Source organism: Podarcis erhardii (genome assembly GCF_964252035.2).
Source record: "Podarcis erhardii genome assembly, chromosome: 1".
Taxonomy (NCBI): domain Eukaryota; kingdom Metazoa; phylum Chordata; class Lepidosauria; order Squamata; family Lacertidae; genus Podarcis; species Podarcis erhardii.
Window position 1 is genome coordinate 106,669,629 of NC_138497.1, and position 27,535 is coordinate 106,697,163.

Here is a 27,535-nt window from a genome sequence, read left to right on the forward strand (position 1 = left end):
TTCTTACTGCACATTCTCATTACAATAGCAAAGATTACAGAGAAGAAGCAGTACAAATTTAATCGATGCTTGTGGCATTTTTTTATATATAAAAAACAACCCTCTTATGCAGAAAGGGAACTAGGGCAGATGATAATGAGGTTGGGAAAACAAACCATCCCCATCCTACTTTAAGGCAAACCGGCCTGTTCACCATTAGCCAATATATGTCTCTGCTAAATCTGACTGATGATATCCATACAGTTATGGACAGACCCATAGTTTGGAGTCAGAGTTCTAACAGAGAGTGGCATGTCCCCTTCCAATGAGTGGTTCGTTGCCTCTTGCCAATTTCAGTATGTTGTCCTTTACTGCACAACTTGTGACGTGCACTAAAATACCTTGTGCTGGAAGGCCCTGTTTGGACTTCAGCACCAGGGCTCTGTGCACCCAACTGATATGTGCAGCAGTAATGTGGAGCACATGGAACTGGGCCTCAAATCGCTTCAACAGGAGCATTCAAAATGGAGCACTACTTCCTGTAAAAGAACTGCAAGGAGAGAAAAGGCAAAACTGTGTTTGTGTTACAGACTGATTGGATGCAGAGGAATGGTGGGAAGAACCAGTTGGAGAACAACTGAGCGAAGAAGGTTCAGAGCCCAGGGAATGGTGGTGGGACAATGATATAGAGTTAACAGGGCTTAGTGAGCTGAGAGAGTCTGTGGCAGAGAGAAGTCCAGATTCAGAGGCAGAAGCTGAAGCAGGTGAGTGGGAGGAGGGAGGTCAAGAGGCAGAGATGAGTCAGGCTGGTGAAGAGTCATAGGTGTCTCCCTTCTCCTGCTTCAACAAGCTCCCACCCCCCTTGTCTTTCGGAACCAGAAGAGGCATGAAAAGGGCAGAGGAGAGATTGGTTACACGGGGATGCAGTCTCTGATTGCTTGGGGAAAGCCCTAGAGAGGAGGGGACTTAAACTGCTGTGAAGAGGCAGGGACTTTCAGTCTCAGCAACTGGTTTTCGTCAAGTGAGACCACTGGAAATGAACTACTAATGCTCCTTAGGCCTGACACTCAGCCAGGTCTGCAGAGATTGTGTTTTTGCTAATAAAGAGTTTACTCCAACTTTGAACTGTGATTCAAACTTAGTTGGTCTTTAAGGTGCTACTGGAAGAAATTTTTTTATTTTGTTTTGACTATGGCAGACCTACACGGCTACCTATCTGTAATTTGAACTGTGAGTTTACTGATCAACGTGCTCCTGTGACAGCTTGCCATTAAGGGATGGATTTCACCCTCCAGCCCAAGGAGCTTTCAAATGGAGCTGCCTTCAGCAGAAAGTCCTTTCTAGATTTCGATGTAAAGATTTCGGTGGGGTGGCACCAGCAGAACTTTATGTTTTCAGCTTTGGGGCTACTTTGGGATGTGCCATTATTGAATATTGCTAATTGGTCTATTGGTCACCACAGCTTCAGGGCTGAGTGTAGGGATGTGTGGTGCTGTCCAAGGGTCAAAGACTAGGACAGCTCAGAGCATGGTTGGAATCTGACTACGGAGCAGGTAGAAGCTGAGAATTGGTGTCTGCTATAGCACTAGGGTGTGAGCTTTGTTCCTCAGCCATGAATGATAACCTCTTGTGAATGAGTGTTTATAATGAATGACGTGAGGTGTTTGTTGAGGGTTGGTGGAGTCACAGAATAGATTTGGTGTTTGCCTCAGAGTGTTACGCTGCCCAAGTTTATATATGGATTTTCTGCATACGGACCTGCAATGTCTGATACTTGTTGAGAATGAGGGAGAGTATGTTTGTGCAAGCTGACTAAGGTACAGGTGTGTGAGCGGGAGCTGAATTTGTCTGGGCACTGAACAAGTGGAAATGTATTGAGTGAGTGGAATCCTATGTTATGGTTTTTGATGTTTTATCTGTTTTAATAGTAAAATGGTGGCAGCCTAGGAGAGGTCATTTTCTGTGACGGTCCCAAAATTGTGGAATTCTCAACTCACAGAAGTGCATATGGCACCATCATTAGGTAGTTTCCACTGTTTGCTAAATATAGATTTTATTTGCCCTGGCCTTCGACACCTGAATGGACCCCTCTATTCTCCTGAGTCTAATTTGTTTTAAACTGATTTTAACATTGTAATTTTAAATCACTGTAATTTGACCCGAGTCCTTATGGTGAAGGGCAGTTAAGAAACTGAATTAATAACAATGATGAAAATAAGACTATATTAAATTTTGTTGTTTGAATTCCTTGTAAACCACACTGCAATTTTTTGAAAAATAAAAACAGCATATAAATACTTGAAATAACAACAATAAGGTTGCCATATGTTTGGAATTTCCCGGATTGGGTGTCGGAAACAGTGTCCAGATGAAAATCGCTGGAACACCTGGAAAAATCTGGATGTATGGCAACCCATGTCAGCAGTGGCGTTTTGGGTGGTTTCCCTTAAAGCTCAAGATTTTGCAAAAAGAAGCTCAAGAACTTTTCTGTCTGTATTTTCACTTTTTGAAATATGGCAACCCTAAATAACAATAAACTGGTTTGCAAGATGAATGGAAGAAAACAAGTGCTAATTGTGTTACAACTGTGGATGGCAGGCACGAATCAGTCGTTTTCTCTAATATTAAACCATTTCGATCAATGGTTTCAGTGTTGATTAAAATACCAGAAAGTCATTTTAATACAATCTGCTTCTGATGAAATGTTGTTGTCTGCAAATAGATCAGCTTACGAGATTCTTAGAGTATGCACCGAACATTTTGTTATCCAAGACCAACATAGTTACTCCTTTAAAGGAGTAGACCATTCACTTTGTTAGTGAAGTTTAAATTATTTTGTAGAAAGATCTCTGCTAAGTCAGCAGTTCTGCAAAAAGTGAGCCAGGGAAGATAAAAATGCAGTGTCTTGAAATCAGTTGCTGGATCAGCAAATTGACAGACATGAATGCAGAGGGTGGAAAAAATAATAAATACTGTTGATAATGGACTTTGCACTTCTACTGGCTTATTTTGAGGCTGGATGCAATTTGCTGAACATGGTGCCTGTGCTATCTTCACTCATTTAAATAAGGAAATAAGTGGTTTTTCCGGGACAGTATCCTTTAGACTTTTATAATTAATTACAAAGAGGTAAAGTGTCACCAAGTACGTCGCAGTGGACAATTCTGTGCATGCTCATCCACTAGAAGGGATGTACAGGAAATATACGGTGCTGGGGGACAGAATGAAAGTTGCTTCCTGAAGCAGGTCAGCTATCAAAGGCTAACCTGGGACTTCAGAAAAGGGCTTTGATGGTTTTGCTTGAAAAGGTTAATTGCCTGATAAAGAAAAGTTACAAAGTTGCAAAATTAGTTAGCAATTAACTTGAAAGGGATAAGTTTGCACAGGCTAAAAGCAAGTAAATTGTTTTGCTAATCCTCTCACTGCTAAGAAACTCCAACTTTTGAAAAGTGAGAATTGCCTGTTATTAAGTGAAGTATGATGCTGAAAGATGAAACAGAAGGGCACACTCTTCCCTCGCCTACTCAGTTTGCTCTAAATACGGGCAAGTAATTGGGTAGGATACACTCAGGCGTGTTTTTTTTAAAAAAAATTGGTCACAAATTCGAGAGAGCATAAAAATCACAAAGTCTGACTACTTTTCTTCACAGTTCTAAGTCACAGACAGAGCGATTCTATGCCTATTTTACTAAGAAGTACAGTGGTACCTCAGGTTACATACGCTTCAGGTTACATACGCTTCAGGTTACAGACTCCGCTAACCCAGAAATAGTGCTTCAGGTTAAGAACTTTGTTTCAGGATGAGAACAGAAATCGTGCTCCGGCGGTGCGGCAGCAGCAGGAGGCCCCATTAGCTAAAGTGGTGCTTCAGGTTAAGAACAGTTTCAGATTAAGTACGGACCTCCAAAACGAATTAAGTACTTAACCTGAGGCACCACTGTAATCCTTACTCTGTTCAATAGGACTTAATCTATTGTATATGTGTACTGGATCACTAGCCTTAGGCTATTTCCAGAGTGTGCCATGGGATAGAAAATTACGTGACTCAACTTTCCTGTAAATAAATAAATAATGCTACCAATGGAAAACAAACCGGCCTTATTAGAGAGAAGGCTAAGCGAGTGGAAGGGTTGTAAGCTCAGTGGTAGATCATTGAACTTAGAAGGCCCCGGCTTTGAACCGTGGCATCTGTGAGTGATACTTCATAAGACTCCTCTCTGAATCCCTGAAGAGTTGCTGAGCCTGGTTTCATCCATATCTCGATGACTGGCAATAGCCATCAGCTACAGACAGCATGGCAGAATGGTCAGGGATGATCAAAGTTATGGTCCACCACATCTGGGTGGCATGAGTTTGTGGAGGTAAAGGTAAAGGGACCCCTGACCATTAGGTCCAGTCGTGACCGACTCTGGGGTTGCAGCGCTCATCTCGCTTTACTGGCCGAGGGAGCCAGCGTACAGCTCTCCGGGTCATGTGGCCAGCATGCCTAAGCCGCTTCTGGCGAACCAGAGCAGCGCACGGAAACGCCGTTTACCTTCCCACCGGAGCAGTACCTATTTATCTACTTGCACTTTGACGTGCTTTTGAACTGCTAGGTTGGCAGGAGCAGAGACCGAGCAATGGGAGCTCACCCCACCGTGGGGATTCGAACCGCCAACCTTTTGATCGGCAAGTCCTAGGCCCTGTGGTTTAACCCACAGGGCCACCTGCGTCCCTGAGTTTGTGGAAGACGGTCTTAATTAAATGGACTTGTAATCCGGTGAACCGGGTTTGCTTCCCCGCTCCTCCACATGCAGCTGCTGGGTGACCTTGGGCCAGTCACACTTCTTTGAAGTCTCTCAGCCTCACTCACCTCACAGAGTGTTTGTTGTGGGGAAGGAAGGGAAAAGGAGATTGTTAGCCACTTTGAGACTCCTTAGGGTAGTGATAAAGTGGGATATCAAATCCAAACTACTACTACTACTACTACTACTCTTCTCCTTCTCCTTCTCCTTCTCCTTCTCCTTCTCCTTCTCCTTCTCCTTCTTCTTCCTCCTGGCATTCAAGCTGGTGGTCATCATTGCATCTTGGGAGGATGTTGGTTTCTCTGTGTGTTGGATTTGTATACATGCAGTTTTGTATATAGGAGAGCTTAACTATGCTAAACTAAGTGGAGCAGTCCAGAATGAGGCCTTTAACAGAAGATCAGGTTGCAGTTCACACCTGTTCAGCACTCATATGTGGAAATAAATCTCATTAAGAGGTGTTGTCCATAAAGGCTGAGCAACCTAGTATCAGGAGCGAAACAGCACTCTGGAAATGAAGTCCCAACCGCAATTGCAGCATTTCGCCTTTCTCTATAAGAGTGGATGGCAAATACTAACCTAGATGCGCAAAAGTACTGGTAAATGGGTGCACTTGAGGAGAACATTGGTGAGTGGATTTAAATGTCTTGTCTGCCTTCAGTAATCCTACAGTAGTCATGGAGAAACCAAATGATGCTCATCTGCATGGCCATTCTTCTTCATTGGTATAACTCAATATTGGGTATTGTTTGGTCACTTTGAAGTATGACAGAATGTTGGGAACTGTAGATACCAAACTAGATAGAACCATAAAGATGGAAGGGATAATGGAGGCAGGAGCGGTCAACATGGTGGGTGCTGCTACAGAGTCATCCTCCCAGCACCAGTGTCACTGCCAGGTACCTGGACTGTGCAGGAGTGGAGCATGACAGCATTAAAGTCAGGGTGCTGTGGGTAACACCAGTAGGAGCACCAGCTTGGCTGTGCTTGTGCACCCAAAGCAGACCTAATCTCACTGCTCTCCTGCCTCACTCCCAACATGATTTGGGTAAGCAGTTCCATGACAATGTCCCCTCTCCCCATCTGCTCCCTGGAACTTCAATCCAGGATGTGACAAACTACAGTATCCAGCCAACCTCTTCAGTATCCACCCAACAAAAGAAAGCCCACCACTTCCTGGGCACTCTGTCCACTGTTAGGAAGTTTCTCCTGATGTTTAGCCAGAATCTACTTCCTTGTGATTTCCACCCCAGCCTTCACCAACCTGCTGCCCTCCAGATGTGCTGGCTGGGGCTGATGGGAGTTGTAGTCCAAAACATCTGGAGGGCACCAGGTTGCAAAATACTGTCCTACTCATTGGTTCCAGGTGGGTATGCAGGTAGATATTACTACGGTTAGTGTTGTTGTTATTATTATTTTCTTACCTGCCCTTCACCATGAGGTCCCAGGCTGGATAGGATAGGTAGACAGGCAGTGAAAAGACATAGGGTAGAATTCAACTTCATTTAATTACAAATGTTCTAGATTGCCAGATGAAACCATGCCCGCTTCCCTGCATGCTCTTTTGGGGTCCTTCCTCCCCAAGCCAATATTTTTTGGGGGTGGGGGGTAGGAGAGGTGGGAAACAGCTTCTGCTGACAGGGTCAAATCCTGCACATTATAATAATAAAATGAGAGGGGGAAAACACTTACAGATTCACCTGGCTTTATATTTCTGCTGTGAAAGAAGACCACAAGGAACAAAAAAGCAGAAAAGGGAAAGAAACGCTTTTAGAGCTCCGTTGAACTCCTTGCAACAGCAACGACCAAAAATCCACTGGCATATTTCCAAATGGAAAGGCAATACCCAGGTAGGGAAGAGCCTTGAGAAATAAATAATGAATTTCTCCTTGTACTGTATGTTCTTTCCCTCATAATGCAGACTTGCTCATGGCTCTAAATATAACTTTTGTTTCATTTGTTATGCTTGAGCTGCCAATTAAAAAGAAAAGCCAGCAAAGGTTCAGCTGCTGGCTGAATGCAAACACGGAACGCTCTGGAAGATCAGCAGGTTCTCGTTGCCATGTTGCCAGTCGCTATCACAATGGCAGAAGTGGTTGAGGGGACTTTAGAAAGGAGCTCACTTTAGAAAGATCACATCACTTGAATAGAGCTTCTTAATAGTAGCTTGTGGTGTGCTGTCATTAGCATTGTATCTCAGTTTTGTATTATCAGAGTTGTTATGGGCTTTCTAGTAACAGTAAAGGTAAAGGTAAAGGTAAAAGAAAGGTAAAGGACCCCTGGATGGTTAAGTCCAGTCGGATTTGACTATGGGGTGCAGTGCTCATCTCCACTTTCAGGCCGAGGTAAATGGCGTTTGTCCACAGACAGCTTTTCCGGGTCATGTGGCCAGCATGAATAAACCGCTTTTCGAGCACGGAAAACAATGACTGGTGCCAGAGCACATGAAAGTCTGCTTATTTTCCCACTGCAGCAGAACCTAGGGTGGCGCTGTGGTTTAAACCACTAAGCCTCTTGAGCTTGCTGATTGGCAGTTCAATTCCGCATGGCGGGGTGAGCTATCTAGTACCACAACCGGTGCATAAGAGTTATGGAAACAAATGGGAGAGGTCCCCAACTCAATGAAATTACAAACTGTCAACTGAAAGCCAGTGTGGTAGAACAGTTAGAGAGCTGGACTCAGGCATAGGAAGCCAGGATTCAAATCTCCACTCAGCCATGAAACTCACTAAGTGACCGTGGGCCCAGTCACTGCCTCTCAGCCTAAACTACCTCACAGAATTCTTGTGAGGAGAAAATGAGGGAGCACCATGTATACCACTCCTTAAGCTCCATGGAGGAAAAGGTGATAAATGCAAGAAGAAGAAGAAGAAGAAGAAGAAGAAGAAGAAGAAGAAGAAGAAGAAGAAGAAGAAATAATAATAGTGGCGGTAACATCAAAGACTACAATTCCCATCAGCCCCAGCCAGCACAGCCAATGGACAGTCATGATGGGAGTTGTAGTCCAGCAACCACCTTGGTTTCTCCTGCTATACAGATAGAGGCAGCAGAACAGAGAGCATCAGGTTGTCTACTCTGATGAACACTGTGTGTTTGCCTCTGTGCCTGTATTTGTATTGTGACAAGATACAAAATAAAGCCATTAAAAGTTGTATTTACAGCATTTCTGCATTCCTCACCCCCACCCCTGAGTCATTTTTCATCATTTTATCACTGTCTTCACACTTCTGAGAAAGAATGTTTCCAAAGAGGAGCAGATAAATGGAACTGAACTAGGTCACCACAGTTTAAGTGCTTTCCAGAAGAAACTGAGAATCATTTCTCTCCTTTCCTTTCTTCCTCTTCTATGCAAGCGGGAATTATGACTGCAGAGAACAAAGATGGAGTGCTCTTGCCTTAAAGAGGATATTACTAAATAGGTATGTAGCCAGAATCTTTGGTACTCAAGCTACAGATGCTTAGAAAAGGGATGGCATTCAAGGTGAACAGTGTGTGGCAAAGAATCCCCTGATCTGGAAACTCTGCGCAGGGAAATGTAAAGGCTGCATGGTGTAAAAGGACACATACCTCTTATGTCCCAATACTTCTAGTCCAGTGCGAGAGGTTAAAGGACACTGACCATGCATTTTATCCTATTGACTATTTGAACCCAGAACTCTTCCTTTTGGAGGGAAGTTCACCTCTGATGACCACAATTAATGAAGCTCTCCAAGTCGGAATGTCCCCAAAATGAGTGCTCATCATTTATTTGCAGAGAAGGCCCTTATCCGTCATTTCCAAAACATGCCTAAGAAAAGTCCTGTTGTTCTGTTTTGTTGATAGCCCAACAGCAATGCAAATTTCCTCTTTTTAAAATGCAGGGTTACAATTCCACGAGTCTACATGTACAGATGCATCTATTTAAAAGGGGAAATTTTATTTCATTAAGACATATTTATTGCTATTCAGATTTTCAGAAACACACTAATGATGCACATTGGTTGGTTTCCAGCAATGGGCTCATTTGTCATTCTGCTGGTGTGGTTCAGCTTTTAGCAACCTCCCCCCAGAACCTCACTGGCTCAGATGTTAAGTAAGAAAATTCCAAAGGGCTCAAGCAGGAGGAGAGAAAGATCTTATCTACAGGAATTCATCACAGTTGCTTCATAACCAGTTTTAAGAGAAAATAAAAGGATTGACCTACACTAAGCAGCCAGCAAAGTGGTGTAATACTCCTCCTTTCACTTTTTGCTATATGTTCATGATAATAGATATATCCCCAGGTATTTGCAAGTGTAAACTCGTTCTGCATCCAAATTACCCAGAGTCTCTGGTTCAATGAGCAGGTTAATTTAGACAAAAGTCAGACTGAAATGGATTCTTTTATGCTTACTTGGTATGTTTTAGTGATGCATGGAAGGGTGTGTGTGTGTGTGTGTGTGTGTTCAGAGGGAGGGAGGGGAAAGTAATCATCAATGCACAAATACAAGAAACTGTATATATTATATGAATGGCACCTACATAACCACTGCTGGTTAATTAATGGTATCCCAATGGGTTTAGTGGGGACAGAGATGTCCATTTATTATGCTGTAAGAGAGGCTCCTCTGGGTCCAAGATCATCCCATGACTTTACAAAACCTAACAGAAGATATTTTGTAGTCTATCGACATTCTATAGCACAGCAAGGTGTCTGGCAATGAGTAGTGTATGGCAATGTAGTCTAGTGTTGTTATCCAGGCCATATTCACACCATACATTTACATTTAGAGCACTGTTATACCACTTTAAACAGCCATAGCCTCCCCCCCGCCCCCGATTTCTGGGAGTTGTAGTTTGTTGAGGGTGCTGAGAGTTGTTACGAGGCCCGTTTGTCTCCCAGACTGTTTGTCTCCCTACAGTTCCCAGACTGGCGTATATAATCCCTCTCAGGGCTGGCCCTAGACATTCTGGCATCTAAGGCGAACTACAAAATGGTGCTATGCCCACCAGGGGAGAAGGGTTGAGTGAAGATCTGCATTGGGCACAAAGGGGGAATAAAGATATACAGTGGTACCTCTGGTTACATACTTAATTCGTTCCGGAGGTCCTTTCTTAACCTGAAACTGTTCTTAACCTGAAGCACCACTTTACCTAATGGGGACTCCCGCTGCTGCCGCGCCGCCGGAGCATGATTTCTGTTCTCATCCTGAAGCAAAGTTCTTAACCCGAGGTACGATTTCTGGGTTAGCGGAGTCTGTAACCTGAAGCGTATGTAACCCGAGGTACCACTGTACATTGGGAACAAGGGAGTGAGAGAAGATCTAAGATAGGAACAACGGCTGAAGTGGGAATCAAAGACCATCATGGGGGAGAAAGGGGCCCGGCTCTGAATCACACCAGGAAACCCCAGAGGGCAACCCCTATCATTTCCTCCCTAAGGGTAGGAGGACACAATCAGCACCTCCTATTCCCCAAGAGGCTGCTGTGGAGTGCACTAAAGCCATTGTTGCCACAGCGGAAGCAGCAGGCAGTGCATTCAGTGGAGGCTGGATCTGCTGCCCCTGTAGATTATGCCACCTGAGGCGGTTGCCTCACCTTGCCTCATGGGTGGGCTGGTCTTGATCCCTCTCCCCAAGGAACTGTGGAAATTATAGCAGTCTTGCAGCTCACTCTTCAGCATGTTTACTCAGAAGTAAGCCCTACTGAGCTCAGTGAGAATATTCCCTACACACAACTGCAGTCTGCCAGTCAGGCAGCATCCTATTCTAGGCCTCCAGCAGTAAATTGTTTAATTATATCTGAAGAATAGCCATTATTTGCATCTTCTGTCATGAGACAAAAGCATATGTAGGTATTCTAAGAAAAAGAAAGAGATTTCGTATCATGGGGGGGGGGGGCTTTTTTATTTTTAAGGTTAGAGTATCCCCCCAAGGCGCCCTATAATTGAGCCCTATATCAGATGCTTGCATTATTAGTTTGTCTTCTGCATCATAAGCAGAAACTCTATGAGGTGTGACTTAATCCTAAGGACATTCCTTAAAAAAATTACGTTCCTACTGAAGCCTTCAGTAAAATCCACCTTTTAAAAAAGAAACTTTATAGTTAGGAATGCAAAAATGAACCTGATATCCTGAAGCAATATCCTAAATTTCATTGTGCCCTAAGGAGGTGGAAAGGCAGATGATGACCTCTTTCTTCAAAGACAGCATTTCTCACTGGAGGTCCACAGGTTGTCACCTCCCCCCCCCCCGCAATCCCTGGTTTAGCTGACAAGGAAGCTTTTGTCTTCTGTTTGGTTTCCCACCTGCAAGCAATTGCAGCACGACATCTAGGACTCATATAGATCTTGTCATTCCATCAGGCAAGACATGTGATCATAGGGTAGGGTTGTCATACATTGTGATTTTCCTGGACATGTCCTCTTCTTTTTTGGGGGTGGGGGTAAAATCTGGGCCCGGGGTGGGGGGAGAGATTTTAAAAACTTGGTGAAATGTTCAGGGGTTTTTTTGTTTGGTAGCAGGCGAGCAAGGGGAGTATCTTTGTGTAGCTCAGCTGGGGAGGAGGAAGGCTCCCGATCCGCAGCTGAGCCAGCCCCAGTGCTCCCCCCCCCCCCCGCTGTCCTCTTTTTTTGCCCTTCCGAATAGGGCAGCCTTTCTCAACCTGTGGGTCCCCAGATGTTGTTGAACTACAACTCCCATCACCCCTAGTTAGCAAGGCCAGAGCTCAGGGATGATGGGAGTTGTAGTCCAACAACATCTGGGGACCCAAAGGTTGAGAACCGCTGGAACAGGGCAACCCTATTATAAGGCTGCCACAGTCTTGGAGAAGACCAAAGGCAATTGTAGCCATTTTGCTTTCTTATTGGCTTTAAAATAATATTTCAGTGGCAACTGGTAATTTGAGGGCATAAGGAGGGATGAAATTGTTCCAAGTAGCTAGTATGGCAGCTGAGCATGTGAGAATCTTCAAACAAGACTGGGCTTTGAAGGGAAAATACTACACTACGGGTTTGCTCTCCAGACTCAAAAGATAAAAGTGCAGAGTTTCAAAGTGAGACACAAGGTCAAACTAGACACAACTTTTTAAACTACAGCTTCAAATACTGTGTTTAGGATTACATGATCTGCTCTGGGGGAGGGGGGGGGAAACAGAACAGTTTTAGGGGACCCGAGTCAAGATTACATCACAGTAATGAGTAAACCCTTTCCCACATGCCTTCCTCTCTGCCCTTGAATGTCACCTCACTAAACCAAACTGCCCCATTCAGTTCAACCAAGCTCAACAGCCACAAAGGGAAATATGCTTCCTTAACTGTTTCCTTTGTGCAAGGGGCAGGGGCAGAGGAAGGGGGGTGCGGTGGGTGAGGGCCGCCCCGGGTGTCACCACTGAGGGGGGTGACAAAATGCCCTGAGGCACTCACCGCCGGGCCTGCAGCACGTCCAAGCCACACGTCTCTCCTTGTTGCCCAAACGGTCCGCCCGCTGCCTCCCCCCCCCCAGCTGTAGGGCGGCTGAGTGGGAGGAGGCAGGCAGACTCTGGAGTCTGGCAAGGATGAGGAGCCTGTGGCTATCCACAGCTTGTTAGGCTCCAACTCTCATCAGTCCCAGCCAGCAGGGCAAACAGCATGGTAAGCCAATAATATCCAGAGACACAGATCCGCCATCCCTGCCTTAGTGAATGGTTTCAGATAGTACATGGAAAGACGAGTCTAAAAAGCCCAGGGCAGAAATTTTCACAGCCCTTGAGCAGCTGTGGTGGCTGATTTGCCAGAAGCATTGTATTTAGCATTAACTCTGGAAGCGGATACAGCGGTACCTCGGGTTACAGACACTTCAGGTTACAGACTCCGCTAACCCAGAAATAGCACCTCGGGTTAAGAACTTTGCTTCAGGATGAGAACAGAAATCGCACAGCAGCAGGAGGCCCCCATTGGCTAAAGTGGTGCTTCAGGTTAAGAACAGTTTCAGGTTAAGAACAGACCTCCAGAACAAATTCAGTTCTTAACCTGAGGTACAACTCTACTTGATTCTGAACCGCAAACTAAGCCTCCTAGCTCCATTGTATACAAAAATTCATATATTAGTGGAAAGTGTGCCTTTAAAATGCATATGGGGGGGATGAATTGTATCATGAGAAATTGCTTTTAATTGGTCAAACAGCATATCAGTTTTATTGGGAGAAATTCACCCTAAAATGCTGATCTGCAGAAATGGCAAGCAATGGAAGTTAGGGGGCGGGGCAGGGAGAGAAGTGAAATTGAGAGAAACCTAAATCAAAATCATCCATCGCTACTTACCCATCAGTGGGAAGACTAAGGGCTGCTGGGTTGTGTTCGCATGGTATGTGAGCTTTTAAAAATTCTTATTACTAAAAACATGAGGTCGTCTTGAGAATCATTTGAAAATAATGTAAGCTGCCTTGAAAATTATTTGAAAGGCAGCATATAGATCTTCCAGTGTAAACATTTCAATATTTTTTTAATGTTTTGCATTTGGTTTTTTATTGTCTCATTTTACAACTTTCTTGTTTGTCACTCTGGGTGGGATAGAAAATTAATTAATATTTTTTTTTATAAAAAAAAACCTCTGAAAGTAAATAAAATGGAGCCAAATGGGCATAAAGAGAGATTTGTATTCATTTTAATATTCTTTCTCACTTTACTATATTGATTAAATTTGATCTCAGGAGCATTATCTCTGTTAAAATTTATGTGCTCACAAACATGATTCCATTTTTGGGACTTGTAAGCCAATGACATGTATCCTGGAGAACAGATGGGGTTTGTTGGTCTTTTAATTTAGCTAATTTCTCCTACTGAAAAAGGGAAAAGGGTCATTAAGAGTGCTGCAAATGGAAGTTCTTTGCAAGTCAGTTGACTTGAGATGTTTTTCACCATCTGCTGAGCTCCTTAAATGTCCAATCTGTGGCTGCAATGGAGCAGATGTGATAGAAGAGATTTCTGATTGACACCACTGCTAATCTCAAACCAAGTTCCTCACATTTAATTTATAGCAGAGCAATGCAAACCTTCAGAAAGGTCATGTTTGATGAGGATCAGCATCACAGGAATAATGCGCTACTATAAAAAGAAATGGAAATCATGGGATATTGCTGAAAGTGCCAGCAAGACAAGAAAGTGACTGCCCATGTTTGAGATGGCAGGTTGGAAGAGGATATAAGGAAAAGGAACCCTCTCCTTTTGCAAAAGATCAGTTCAAGGAAAGTGGGGCAATTATTTTTACAATGCCATCCATTTTTTGGCATTTATGTATGTGGTTTCCTATACATATTTTTCCCCATCTTTGTCTTAACTCATTGTTTCAAAAGGATCTTTACTATGAAAGACTGTAGCTTTAGCCACCCCAGTAAAATGTTTCCTATATCAATTCTTCATTGTACAGCACACCATCAGATCAACAAGAAAAATATGCTCCAAGTTATTTTTTATTCCACTTGGGAACTACTTTTTTCTCAGTGGATATAGTTAGCAACTAGTTTGACTTTTAGCCTTGGGCTAAAAGTTCTCTGCACAGTTTCCTGACAGTTTTTGTTAGGTACCAATCATCTGGGATAATTAGATTTCTCCTCTCTTCCCGCACCCCTGCCCGATATTTCTACCTGTTCCTATTCTGTTGGAAGTTAAAATCAACTTCCGCAGGGAAACTATAACCTGTAAGTCTGGTCTGTAGGCTGTTCTTCAACATACCATGCTGTTGCTGCTGCTGTTACCAACTTTCACATATATGTCTCAAATTGATGTACACAATATAATAAATAATAAAGTTTAAAACATCATAGAAAATTAAATGGAAAAACAATAAAGAGAGACACCCATGGTGGCAGTGGCAGATCGGGGGACTTGTTAGTGGTGGGCAGAGCCAGAGGCAAATGTGGATGGAACAATGAAATGTGGATTTTACCTTCTAATAAAGAAAAATGTTGAGTTTCATCTTCATAGGCTAGTTTCTACACCATGGGTAGGCAAACTAAGGCCCGAGGGCCAGATCTGGCCCAATCGCCTTCTAAATATGGCCTGCGGACGGTCCGGGAATCAGCGTGTTTTACCTGAGTAGAATGTGTCTTTTTATTTAAAATGCATCTCTGGGTTATTTGTGGGGCATAGGAATTCGTTCATTCCCCCCCCTCAGAATATAGTCTGCCCCCCCACAAGGTCTGAGGGACAGTGGACCGGCCCCCTGCTGAAAAGGCTTGCTGATCCCTGTTCTACACACACACACAAACACACACACACACACACACACACACACACACACACAGAGAGAGCGAGAGAGAGAGCGTGCACTATCATCCATCTAAGGAAGCAAGATAACATTCTCAGAGTCCAAGACATATTCCAGCTAGGCCAGAAACAAAACCATTCGACGAGTGTGTGAAGCAGGGGCAGCGAGGTGTGTGGACTGAAAAGAGTCCTGGTGGCATGAAAGAGAGCCTTGGAGGTCCGCATTCAGCCCTCTTCCTTCCAGCCTGGTTTACACTGGCTGGCAGCAGCTCTCTGGGATTTAGATGAGACCTCTCCCAGACCTATCTGGATATCTTGGGAATTACATTTGGGACCGTTTCCATGCAAAGTATGTGCTCTACCATTAAGCCACAGCCCCCTCTGATTCTTATCAATCAGTTCCCCTCCCCCCATCTAAGATTAGAGAACTCGTTTTTTTGTGCTGAGTCAAGCTACTTCACGATAAACTGAGGTTATTGTTTGTGATGTCCCTACGGAAAGTCTAAGATATTGTTTTGACGCTTGTCTCTCATAATTACAGCTCTTCGCTCTATCCAAGTAGATGGTTTTTAACACAGACTGAAAGCAAAGCAAAATTAGAACACTGGAAATAGTTGTCCACTGCACATTTTAGACCCCTTATGACTTATTTCCATCTTTTCAGCCTATGTATGCTCCCAGATTTAATTCAGTTGGATACACACTGTGCTTTCAGATCCGGAAAGCTGATGTCAGATTGTCAAATGCTAACTATTTCACTTCCGTTTAGCATTTATTTGCAGAAGGCATCAGAGCCTGGGCAGTGGCTTTAGCCATTCATTACAAAGAATGAAATATCATCATTATTATTGATATATTATTTATACCCCGCACATCTGGCTGGGTTTCCGCAGCCACTCTGGGCAGCTCCCAATCGAATATTAAAAACACAATACAGAATTAAACATTAAAAACTTCACTAAACATTAAAAACTTCACTAAACAGGGCTGCCTCTTTTAAAAGTAGGATAGCTGTGTATTTTCTTGACATCTGATGGGAAGGCATTCCACAAGAAGGGCACTGTTAAGTTGTGGGTGAACGTAACAGATGACACAGCGATTCTTCAAACCACTCTTGTTTATTCAAAGGCCAGAACAGAACAGGGCTGAAGGGTTCAGCCAACCTGCTTATATAGAGCTCAACTACAAAAGCAACAGTAACAACTTTCTGCAACTATCCAATCACAGAATGTCACTTTCAATTCCTTATTTGCATATGTGGACCTGAGTGGAAACTATCTACAGTATTCTCCTGCTGGCCCAGGGTGAGAACTTCAGTACGTAACAGGCGCCACTACCAAAATGCCAATTCTGGTTGCAACCCTAAACATTTTAAACTAAGGAGCAAGTCCCATGGGACTTAATGGTTGGAGAGGGGTCACGGCTGAGTGGCAGGACATGTTTTACATGCACAGGGTCCCACATCTAATCCCTGGTACCTCCAATCAAAAAGAGCAGTTGATGTGAAAAACCTCTCTGCCTGAGAGCTGGGAGACCCACTACCAGTCGGAAGTGGTCACAGGTGGGGAACTTGTCGACCTCCAGAGCTCATTGAATCCAGCTCCCATGTACTCCTCCCACCAGCATGGCCAAGGCCCAGGAATGATGGGAGTTGTACTCCAACAGCATCCAAAAGGCCAGAAGTTCCCCATCCTTGGAGTAGACAATATTGACAGTCTGTGAACCAGCATTTTCCTATGTTCCTGACTAAATAGGCTTAGCAAGATCCTATCTTATTTCTTTGTAAAATAATAAAAAGGGTAAGTATAAAGGAGCTGCATTTGAAGAAAATTCTCAATCCTATCAGAAACTGTCGTTTCAATTTCCTCGTAGTATTATTAGGGTTCTGTTGATGTGAACAGGTCTTATCACCCTGTGTTAATTCTGCCACATGGGCAGCAGTAAAGTAATTTTCAAACACAGCAATGTGAAACTGTGTTTCACAAACATTATCTAATCAAGTTCATATAGATGAATGCATGTGGCACACCCTCTGCCCTCTACAGAAAGCTCAACCTATAATTAAATCCTTAGAGAATGAATAGCAGTTCCATCCAATAAATTAAATCTTACAACTTTAAAAAAAAAATCACAGAGAGATTTAAATATTTAAGATAATTGGTCTCAGTGGGAAATTGAGCGGTATATTTGGAAACATTTCTTTCATATTGGAGGCGATGGGCTTTTATTCATCATATCCAATATGCTGCAAGTTTAGGGTGTGCATAGCTGGTAGAGAAATGCTTTTGAATCCAAAATCCAAAACAAGCAAACTATCAAAATATTAGCTTATTCAGCCAATACTTGACGCCTGGGTTATATCATGGGTGAGATCTGAAGCAAACTTTGAGCTGACACACTCCCCCTGTTCAGAAGTGGGATTCAAATTATTTAATCTTCATGAAAGTGGTGACACTTTCTGAACATGGCTTCGCTTTTGTTTTAGTAATATTAGGTGCGGAGATATGTAAGGACCCGAAAAAAATATTTATGCATGCAACCACAGCCGCCTGGATGTTGCTGGCCCTGAATTTGAAGGAAGATTCAGCTCCTGTCAACCAGGAAGAGTGGCAGATAAAATGAATGAACTATGCTGAAACGGCAAAACTTACCATGGCAAAATCAGAAACCAAGAAGAAACAATCTTTAATAAAGAATGGAGGAATTATGTAAACGATTCGAAAATTTGTTGTAAACAATTAATTAGCAGGATTATCTTAAAACTCATAGTTAAAAGTATTAACTAAGAAAGACCGAGGGAGTAAATAATAATTGGAATAAGGGAGGAGATTAATTATGAAAATTATAACTGAGGGAACCACAAAAGGGTGGGGGAGTCTAATGGGGTACCTGTATTGGATGTTTGTATGTTGTAAAATTTAAAAACTGAAAAATACAAATTCAAAAAAGAACTAACTTATTTCAAAAGTGGGTCTGAAACTGCAGTCATTTCTTGCTCCAGTGACAATGTAGACCATGAGAAAAATTGATGCCTTTACGTTGGAATTAGATCAAAGTGTATACATTTGCTGCAGTATACAAATACATATAATAAAATGAATATTGATTCCATAATGGCTATTTTAAATTCCATGCAAGCCCCTTTTGATAAGCTGCACCAAAGTCCCCACCACCACCTTAATCCAGCCTTGGGAAAAATACTGAGGGACCCTGAGATCTTTGCCACATCCACGCTGTTCATGGAAAGCATTATAATAGCACATTAACAGCTGCAACTTCCTCCAAAGTATCCTGAGAGCTGGAGTTTATTAAAGTGCTGAGAGTTGTCAGGAGACCTGTGTTCTCCCCACAGAGCTACATTCCCAGAGTTCACTGAGAAAATGGATTGACTGCTCAACCAATCTGGGCATTTCAGTTCTGTGAGGGGAACAGGGGTCTCCTGTCAATTCTCAGCTTTAATAAACTCCAGCCTCCAGGATTCTTTGGGGGGAAGCCAGGACTCTTAAAGTGGTATAATAGTGCTTTAAATATATCGTGCGAATGTGGATGCTGAAGAATCATGAGATGCACTGCTAAATGTCAACCATTTCTGCCATTTCCCGTAAGTCGCAAACATGAAGCGCTACCAATAAATGTCAACATTCACCAAGTTTCTGACATTTACGGCAATGTAAAAAAACAACAACACATCTATCTCCATTAACACATAGGTTGATACTGCCTCGGAGGTAGCCTTTGTTGTAATAATAATAATACTAAAATGATGCCTGATAGCTTAGCAGTGGCAAACCATTGCACCATTATCAGCCGATGAAAAAAGAACATCTGGTAACACGGCAGGGTCCAGAGTCCCTGCATAACTTGAAAGGCACAAAGAAGTGCTTTCTGGATATGCTTCTGGATTCATACTGAGCTACTCAAAAATCCTTGCCCGGTGAAGAAATATCATATGGAAACTTAATTAGCGGTCCATGGGAGCCTATGGGTGTTAATAAAGAAAATGAAAGGAAATGTTTTTTAAAATGGAACTAGGATAGTGATTGTTGAAAGGAAAACTTATCCAGCAGAGCAATTCTCCCTAATAAATTGTAGGAGTTTGTTAGAAGCAATTAACAAGTGTATTGGATTGCACACACAGAGCAGTGGAAAATAAGCTTCGAAAGTATGCAATTAGAAAGTGAATTAGGTCTTTCAAAGGTCACAGTTAACTTTTAGGGAAACAACACAAATCTACAGAATCATGGGACTCCATCCTATGAGAGTCAGTGTGTTGTAGTGGTTAGTGTGTCAGATTAGGGCGGGCATAGGCAAACTTGGCCCTCCAGATGTTTTGGGACAACTCCCATGTTCCCTAGCTAACAGGACCAGTGGTCAGGGATGATGGGAATTGTAGTCCCAAAACATCTGGAGGGCCAAGTTTGCCTATGCCTGGATTAGGGCCTGAGAGACCAGGGTTCAAATCCCCCCTCGGCCATGAAGCTCACTGAATGGTCTTGGGCCAGTCTCATCTTCTCAGTCTAACCTATAGCACAAGGTTGTTGTGGAGACTAAATGAGAAGCAGGAGAATCATGTACACACAACCTTGAGCTTCTTGGAGAAAAAGGTGGGGTATAAATAAAGTTTTTGGAGGAGAAAGATGAGATACAAATGCAATCAATCAACAGTTAGCCTACTGAGTTCAGTGTGACTTATTTCCAATTAAGTACTCACGGGATTGTCATCTGGGCAACTGCAAACATTAGGCCCTGATGCAGCCACGGTTAAGAACTATTAACAGCAAAATCCTGTGGACACTTCCCTGAAAGCCAGCCTATCAGTTTTTTAGTCAATAACTGACATTTAGGAAAGCAGAGCTAGCCAATCAAAGAGAAGAATATTGAAGCACCCAGATTCTTGCTTTGTTTTAAAGCCTTTCCCCCTGGTTTTTCCTGGTGGAGAAGTGATTGGTGCCCCATAGAAAACAATCCTGGTGTCCAGAGTTTTAGTGTGACTGGGCAGTCCAGGTCTTATTCTAGACAAAAAAGCTATTAAAAATACTTCACTGATCTCAACACAGATACAGTCCATCATTATTTAGGTCCATTTTGCAGGAGGTGCCGCTGTGATCCAGTACTGATGTATCCACCGAGGGGGGGGGGAATGAATAGCAACCCTGTAGTCCAGTGATACTATCCTGACATGTTTGTTTAAAAAAGAAAAAGCAGTGGGGATGGAGGAAGTTAATCATAGCCCTAGTGCAATTGTTTGAGGACTGGAGAGGGTCAAGATATCTAGGGAAAGAATCAGATTCAGGCAGCAGGGAGTGAGAAAGCATCTGGATGCAAGGTCCATCTGTAGAAGGAGTAGAGAAACAATGGGAGTTTCTCAGAAGCCAGGTCTTTCTACGCTTCACCACTGCGTCAGTCACCAGATCTACCAGAAATGATAGGTGTGTATTTGGTTACAGATTGGTTGGTTGGTTTTGCCCCCTCCTGCAGAGAAAAAAAACCTCTCCCGATGACTACAGTGCACAGATTACATTTGTCAGGTTGAGATGGAAGTAATAGGGTTTTGCGGTAGCAGAATGAGAGAAAGTGCTTGGTCTTTAAAAAGTTAGTTCACATGTGTCTTCAGAGCTGTGTTCACTGCTGTTCTCAAGTGAGGACTATCAGAAAGAGTGGTTTCAGGACTGAGGACTGTGTTATCTCTTTGAACACGTGGTGGCTTCAATCATAATGGTAAACTCCATACAATTAGGCACCTGCACATGTGGAAGGCTGTGAGAAAGAGGACAAAATAATCTCCTTTTGGGTCCTGAATGCTCCATTTTTGTTTTTATTTTTTGCTGTAAGCCAGTGGGCCAATGTCATCATTTAATGGAAGGGAGAACAAAACCTTCTTCCACTTGACGCTTCCATCAGATTAGTGGAAAGCTGGGAAGAAAACATTTTTCATGTTATCAAACTGCTGTCCTCCCATTTATTTTTGGCAACTGCAGATTCCTCTCTAACCTCTGTAATTAGCTAGGGAGTGCCTCTTTCCCCATCTGTTAGCTCTTCAACAATAGGTTTAGCGCAAGAGTCAGGAGACAGCCAGTTGTCTATAGAAGATAACCATAAATAATGAACGGGACAAGTAGATTATGTAGAAGCATTTGTCACAGTTCCCACTAAGTGCAGCTGAAATATAGATTAAAGAGAGAGGGGTTGAAACCATTGCTGTTTGCAAACGCTACAAAGCAGGGGTTAGCAGTTACTGGTGGGCTGCTTAATGCTACTGGGAGGTGGTTTTGGGGTTTGTTTGTTTTTGCATAGAATGCTGCCCTAGATGAACACCTGGATGATCCAGCAAGGCTGTTTGGAAGGATCAGTGAACAAGGACATTGTGGACTAGTTAGACGCAGAGGAATGGGAGGAGGAAACAGCTGGGGAACCACCAAGGGAAGAAGGCTCAGAGCCTGACGGGTGGTGGTGGAGGAACGATGAGTGGGCAGAGGGAGGAGAAGACAGGGAAATGGTAACCAGGCTTAGTGAGCTGCGAGAGTCAGTGGCAGAGAGAAGTCAAGAACCAGAGACAGAAGCTGAAGATGAAGCAGGTGAAAGGAGGGAGGCCAAGAGGCAGAGATGAGTCAGGCTTGTGGAGAGTCATGGGCATCTCCTCCTCTTGCTCTGACAAGCTCCCCTCTCCCACCTTGCCTCCGAGAACCAGAAGAGAGCTCAAAAAGGCAGAGCAGTGGCAGGCCGCACACAGATGCAGTCTCCGATTGCTTGGGGAAAGCCGTGGAAAGGAGGGGGCTTAGATGGCTGTGAGAAGGCAGGATCCATGGGGTTAGACCTACCAGGGATGAGTGGTGCTGCTCATTTGGCCTGACGCTCAGTCAAGTCCATGAAGATTGTGTTTTTTGCTAAGAAAGAGTTAACTCCAACTTTGAATGGTGTGATTTACTGCCCTCTCGCTCTTTGACAGAAGAGGTGTCATGCCTTGCATGTTAAGTGATTCTGGGTATGTCCCTCTGATGTGTAAATTAAATCTCCTTTGTGGATCTAAAGTCAGGGTGGGCACCCTGTGGCCCTAGATACCCAGGCAGCCATTGATCATATTTAATGAAGGTGGCAAGGAAAGAAGAATGGGGGAAGGGAATGGCAGAAAGAGAAAGAATGGAGTGCAGAAAGAGGGAGACTGGAAGTTCACACAGGGGAGATTTGATACCTGATTGCACTCCCAATTACATCACTGGATGCACCGAAGGATTGTCACATGTGCTTATATGTCCTTCCCTGGAAGTAAATTGAGTAGACCTTAATACAACTTTCTGGCAGTAAGCACACACGTTAAGCCAGTGTGCAAGATTGCACTTCATGGAACTATACCAGCACCAGTGTTTTGCGTGACTCTCTCCCTTTGAATCAATGAAATATGAGGGCAGCAGCAAGAGAACATGTAAAAGATAAATAAGCTGAAAATAGCATTCCACTTGTACAAAAATATATAAGCTGAGACCCCTCCACCCCCTTTTTTTTAATGAATTGAAAACAGCCACAAGCCTGCTGGTCCAGACCTCAGGAAGGCTTCTCATTGTACAATTTTTTAAGAGCTTAATAAATGTTTGCAATTGGGAGGTCCATTCTTATGTATTCTGGACTTGTTGTTCCATCCCTAATCACTCACTGAGAGAGAATAAAAATAAAGCCAAATCTTTATTTTTCCTTTTAATAGAATTTATTTTTTATATCCTGCCTCCATAGCACAGGGTAATCTTCTCCCAACCCAAATAATATTAAAAAAACAATATATATTCTTAAAAAATGTTAGATAATGATCCCATGTCACTTGAAAAATCCAGTCATCTGAAAGAGATAACCATGTGTAGTTTTTTTCTTTTTCTTTAACAGGGAGAGTCTGTGGTTACAGTGGCACCCCATGGTAGAAGCACAGAAATGCAGAAAAGTCTATGCTGACTTTTTATTCTGTTGCATTTAACTGTGTATGCTGTGTCAACAGCAGGATTCAAGAATAGTGAGACCCAGTAGCCAAGATAGCTCTCAGAGATCAAATATTAAGATTCTAAAAGGAAAATTAAAAGCATGCAGAGTCTCATGCCATCTATTAGAGATCTTAATATAGATCAATGCACTGGTGACTTACTACATGGGACATACAAATCTATTGTCAAAATGTGGCTTGCAGAATAAAGGCAGGTGAGAATTCAGGCTAAGGTTGTAATCCTAACCCCACTTAACTAGGAGGTGAAGACCACTGAATTCAACATGACTTAGATTTGAGTAGACATGAGGTTGGTATCACACTGTAAGTTTTGAGCAATTTCAAACATCACATTGCTTTATTATTTTGAGGGGGGGGCTTTCCTTTTTAAAAATTTCTGCAATTAATATAAAAACAAGCTAGAAGAAGCAGGAAATGAATAAAAAGATAAAACCATTTCATTCCCAAAGTTACAGCAAAAGCTCATGAAATCATGTCCTATGTGTGAGAAATTGAGAGTGCACCAGCAGAGGACATGGTAGGAGACCCATCTGCAAAAAAAAAAGGGGGGGGTTTAAGATGGGGATACTGGTGGTTGTTTATAAACTCGCCAGGCTAAATTTTATCCATTAGGAAAGACCATACGTTGTACCAAGGCCGACTGGGACAAAGAAGCAATGGTTACTCTTCCTTGGAAAATATGTGTGTGTAATATAGACATACCCAAGAGTGGATTCATTTAAACCAGTGGAGTTAAGCCCATTGATTTCAATGGACCTACTCTAAGTATGACTTAGCTGGATGTCACCCATAAAAAGAATCGATTGTTAAACCTATTGGAACTTTTTGATCCCATGCAGGGCAGAAAGTAGTAGAAATAAATATGTGACAATGCTGAAGATTAATTTTAGATTATGAATTAGGCCTGGAATTCATAGAAGCCAAATTGTGTGGTATTACCTAGTGGCTGAAGTACCTGTGCCATTAAGTATCACAACGTGGTAGAATATCATCTTCCTCCAGTTCTAGTGTTTTCTTTCTGGAGGTACAACTGGTGTGCTCTGACATAAAGGCAGGCAACTACAGGAGTACATTAGAAGAACATCCAAGCAGGAGCAGTAGTGTAACATAAGAACATAAGATTCTACTGGATCAAGCTTACAGACCCTCCAAGTGTCCCACTTTTCCAAGGACGTTCCTGATTTAGAGCAGCCGTCCCGGTTTCTGATTTGATCCGCAATGTCCCACTTTTCCTTAGGATGTCCCTATTTTCATTGGAGAAATGTTGGAGGGTATTGGCTTATGGCCCATCAAGGCCAGCTTCCTGTTCTCACAGTGGCCAATCAGATGCCTTTGGGAAACTCACAAGCAAGTTCTGAGTGCAAGAGCAGTCTTCCCTCCTGCAGTTTCCAGCATTCTGGTATTCAGAAGCATTACGTTCTCCAACCATGAAGGCAGAGCGTAGCCATAGCAGTGCTTTTATAAACACCAAGTAAAAAGGATGAAGCTCTTGGGGTTCAGAGAATTCTTCTTTGGGCTCAATATTAATCAACCAAAGAACAACAAAAGGGCAGGAAATGTGGAAGAAGAAAAAGATGCTACTGGTAGTACGGACTTAATAGAAACCATATTTGCATTGATTCCTGCTTCCTCTCTGGGCCATGTATTTTGGGGGACACACACATCCCAATATGTCCCATCCCATTGAAAATATATACCTGGATTCTTTTAGGCATCACCTAAAAGTACGGACTTAATAGAAACCATATTTGCATTTGTCAGGGGTTCAGGAGCAGAGACACAGGAGAAGGAGCAAATGGAGAGTGAGGAGGAGGAATACGAGGGGGGTGTAGGCAGTGACAGTGGTCAGAGAGAGTCCACGAGTCTCTCCAGCGAATCGGAAGATTCAAAGAGAGGAGCGCCGATGGCCAGGGCAAGGGGGAAACCCCAGAAGGAAGGGGCCAGCGGGGACTCCCTGAGCAGCAGTTGGAAATCAGGACCAGCGTCCCCACCAGAGGGTAGTGGGGGGGAGGAATCCCAGGCATCGGGACCAGTCTTCCCACCACCAGAGGGAGGAGATGAGTCAGGATTGGCCACGCCTCCATCGGAGAGCGGGGAAACGGTCAGGAGGAAAGTCACCGGCTGGGCGCGCGCGCCAAGTTCAAATGTACAGGCAAGCGGCACAGCAGGTAGCCCGGATAGGGAGCCAGGTCCTAAAGCCCGCCGGAAGGAAGGGCAAGACCCAGGGGGATCAGCGTCAGAAGAGTCCAGGAGGGAGGAAACCCCAGGGGGCAGAAGGACCCAGAGGAGGAAGGAACAGCGCAGGAGGTGGAGCCGGGCTAGGATCTTAAACTGGTGCGGAAGGGGGAGTGACTCAGAGGGGACTTCGCCTGTCTAGAGTCTAGACGTAGGGTTGCACGCTCTGGCTTTAAAATGGAAATTATACTTCAATAAAGACTTTTGTACATAATATCAGCCTGGCGTTGGTCCTCTGTGAGCTGGGACCTAGAGGGAGCCCTGACAGCATTGATTCCTGCTTCCTCTCTGGGCCATGTATTTTGGGGGAGACACACATCCCAATATGTGCGTCTCCCTCAATATGTCCCATCCCATTGAAAATATATATCTGGATTCTTTTAGGCATCACCAAGAATCTAGGCATAGGAAGAAGAAACATTAAATTATAGAATTGAGGGGGATCTTGGAGGTCAAATGATCCAACTCCCTGCGCTCAGTGCAGAATCTACCATGCAGGATTCAACTATAGTGGTACCTCAGGTTAAGTACTTAATTCGTTCCGGAGGTCCGTACTTAACCTGAAACTGTTCTTAACCTGAAGACCACTTTAGCTAATGGGGCCTCCTGCTGTCACCGCGCTGCCGGAGCAAAATTTCTGTTCTCATCCTGAAGCAAAGTTCTTAACCTGAAGCACTATTTCTGGGTTAGCAGAGTCTGTAACCTGAAGCGTATGTAACCTGAAGTGTATGTAACCCAAGGTACCACTGTACAGCATGGCCAGTTAATGGCTGTCTATCATCTGTTTAAATCAGATGTGGGTAACCTTTGACCCTCCCTATGTTATAGAACTACAACTCCCATCAGCCTCAGCAGGCATGGATGGCCAATGACCAGGGATGGCAGGAGTTGTAGCAACACCTGGAGGGCCAGTGGTTCCCCACACTTGGGAGTATACACTGATCAAGCAAGTAATTCATGGTTTCTGTGCAGCTGCCTCGTCAGAAATGTTTGATATGATCCTATATTCCAAAGAGTCCCTTTTCCATGCATGAGAGCAGCATAGCTCACCCCTAAGATATTCAACAATGATTTCTAAAATAATAAAAAAAGCACAGCCTCAGATAACTTTAGCACAGAGCCAAATGCTATCATTTCTTCCCAACCCAATAATACATATAATATCAGGAGTATGAGAAATTCTTTAATAGTGGAGATCTGTTTTTCCTTGACAATTTTATAGCAGAAAAAAAGAACTATAATTTTTTAGTATGTGCTTCATTTCAGTCAAAGGGAAAATGCAAATCATCTAGCTCGTTTTTTGGGGGTTTTTGCCATCATTTGGACAAGAGCTCCTCTCAGTGGCCTGATGTGGATTCTGGTTTCCCCTCTCAGACTCCATGCCTGACCATAATTAATGTTATAACTAATAATAAATTCATGGCCGCATGAACAAGGGACAGTAATAATACGCAGATTTGGCTGTCATTTCCTCTGACAGTCTTTAGTTAGCTCATAGAAAGCTTGTTATAGTTTATAAGATAAGAGAAACAGTGCAAAAAGAAAAGTGCTTGTATAAGCCATAGCAAACAGGAAGCAAACCACCCAACAGAATGGGACTGTGGCAGGGTAAAAATTACATGGATCAAAGATTATTTACAGTGTAATCCTTGTTGTTGTTGTTTAGTCATTTAGTCGTGTCCGACTCTTCGTGACCCCATGGACCAGAGCACGCCAGGCACTCCTGTCTTCCACTGCCTCCCGAGTTTGGTCAAACTCATGCTGGTAGCTTCAAGAACACTATTTAACCATCTCGTCCTCTGTCTTCCTCTTCTCCTTGTGCCCTCCATCTTTCCCAACATCAGGGTCTTTTCCAGAGTGTCTTCTCTTCTCATGAGGTGGCCAAAGTATTGGAGCCTCAGCTTCAGGATCTGTCCTTCCAGTGAGCACTCAGGACTGATTTCCTGAAGAATGGATAGGTTTGATCTTCTTGCAGTCCATGGGACTCTCAAGAGTCTCCTCCTGCACCATAATTCAAAAGCATCAATTATTATCCTATATATGTCAATTAGAAATGAATCCCGTTAAATTCGATGAGCCTTACTTCCACATAAGTGTGCACAGAGAATTCTCATTTCACAGAATGGGAATTAAAGGTTGGGCCCTGGAGAAGACAAAAAAAGTGTCTGTTTGCCACTGCTAGGTTGCACCACATTATTCATGTGTAGTACAAAATCAATTAATATTCCAGTTGTTGTTTTTCAGTTGAGGGAAATCGTGGTCAGACAAGGGGGCTGTTTCTAACGCAGTCAACATGCATGCACACACTCATCTGCTTCTCAGGGTAGAAATCCCAGCGCAAATTTGAGGAGG

At 43.4% G+C, this 27,535-nt stretch overlaps 2 long non-coding RNA genes across 2 annotated transcripts in view; one reads left to right on the forward strand and one right to left on the reverse strand.

The window, feature by feature from the left end:
- Positions 1 to 25,395, forward strand: part of LOC309337505 — a 36,720-nt gene extending 11,325 nt beyond the window's left edge. Inside the window, exon 3 of the long non-coding RNA XR_014154370.1 lies at positions 25,339 to 25,395. This is a non-coding gene — a long non-coding RNA (uncharacterized lncRNA). The remainder of the gene's footprint in view (positions 1 to 25,338) is intronic.
- The window catches only part of LOC309348956, a 145,214-nt gene that overhangs the window by 110,565 nt on the left and 7,114 nt on the right, over positions 1 to 27,535 (reverse strand). The window lies entirely within an intron of this gene.